Source organism: Triticum aestivum, chromosome 7D, assembly GCF_018294505.1.
Source record: "Triticum aestivum cultivar Chinese Spring chromosome 7D, IWGSC CS RefSeq v2.1, whole genome shotgun sequence".
In the NCBI taxonomy this organism is placed as follows: domain Eukaryota; kingdom Viridiplantae; phylum Streptophyta; class Magnoliopsida; order Poales; family Poaceae; genus Triticum; species Triticum aestivum.
Window position 1 is genome coordinate 187,681,494 of NC_057814.1, and position 1,759 is coordinate 187,683,252.

Consider the following 1,759-nt stretch of genomic DNA (forward strand, 5'->3'; position numbering starts at 1 on the left):
AATGTGAAGCCGAAGCCGTCCGGAGTATCATGGAGGGCCCACCTATTAAGACTGGAGATATAAAAGCCGAATACTGCGTCATCATCGAAAGGTCGAATGTGGTTCTTTTGTTAAAATTGCTTTGGAGTATTCGTAGGGGGAACCCGCCTTGCAATGCCGAAGACGATCTGCGCGCCGAACACGTCGTCATTGAAGCCTCGTTCGGGCGCTACTGAGGGAGTCCTAGGCTAGGGGGTCCTCAGGCGTCCGGGCTATGTGATGTGGGCCAGACTGATGGGCCGTGAAGATACAAGATCGAGGACCTTCCCTCGTGTCCGGATGGGACTCTCCTTTGCGCGGATGACAAGCTTGACGTTCGGGTGTATAGTTTCCTTCCCATGTAAACCGATCTTGTACAACCCTAGCCCCCTCCTGTGTCTATATAAACCGGAGGGTTTAGTCCGTAGAGGCAATCATAATCATACAGACTAAACATCTAGGGTTTAGCCATTACGATCTCGAGGTAGATCAACTCTTGTAATCCCTATACTCATCAAAGTCAATCAAGCAGGAAGTAGGGTATTACCTCCATTAAGAGGGCCCGAACCTGGGTAAACATCGTGTCCATTTCTCCTGTTACCTTCGATCCTTAGACGCACAGTTCGGGACCCCCTACCCGAGATCTGCCGGTTTCGACACCGACACCCGCCCAGACCCTACCCATTGCCATCCGGCGACCAAGGACACCGCGGTCGTCGTGTCTGGACCAGCCGTCCTCGGATTTCTCCGGTGTCCCTCCCCACCTCCAACCTCCAAGCACGAATAGCACCGGCAGCCAGAGACCACCATAGGCTAGATCTGGCAGGAGGGCGCCGCGGAGGTCAAGGAAGATGCCACCATATCGGAAACGGCCGCCGTCGAGGGGCCATGCACCACCGCCACCTCCCATCGCCCCCTTGCCGCCCTCGCGGCCGAGGAGGACGACCAGCACCGCCGGACGCCGCAAGCTGAAGCAAGCGCGGACCCACCAGCCATGGTCGCCGCCATGGATCTAGGGCACCTCGAGGGAGAGCGAGGATACCAGATCCTCGTAGGCGCCATCCTTGGCAGCCGCACGGCACACCGGCGGCCCCTCTGGTGGCAACGAGGAGGAGAAGCATCGGTTGGGAAGCCGCCGGTAGCGGCTAGGGTTGGCCGCCCGTGTCGCCCATGTTGGAGCGACGCGGGGGCTAGAGCGTTTTCTGTTGAACCCACTTTATCTTTTATGGTAGTACATGACATCAGGAACCTCACTTCACTATATGTCACAAGCTTCGAGGGTATTTTATTATGTTTCCTTGTCATTTGCCTCATCTTTCCATTGATTATTGGAGCATCAGGTACCATCGAATCTTAGATCGAGATATGACAAAATACCAAAACACAACACAGGGATATACGATACAAATATATCATACTATGGGTCCCATAAAAGACACATATGGTGTACGGCTATGCCTTTGCCCTTAGCCCCAAGGGACTACTCACACATCACAGTTATTGCCATGAACACAAGTGACATTATAGAATGGTCTGCTAGATGAATTATTAGGTACATATTATAATCTCACCAATTGAGATTGAATGTTGGAGTTGAAGATCGGTCTAATGGATGAAATGGCTAGGTGATGTAGACCTAACTCGGTGGCGACGGCTATAGATCGGATTGGGGTGTTGGTGGTGGCATGGGACGAACAACCTTGGTGGTGAACAACACCCCCCCCCCCCCACCCCATCTTTG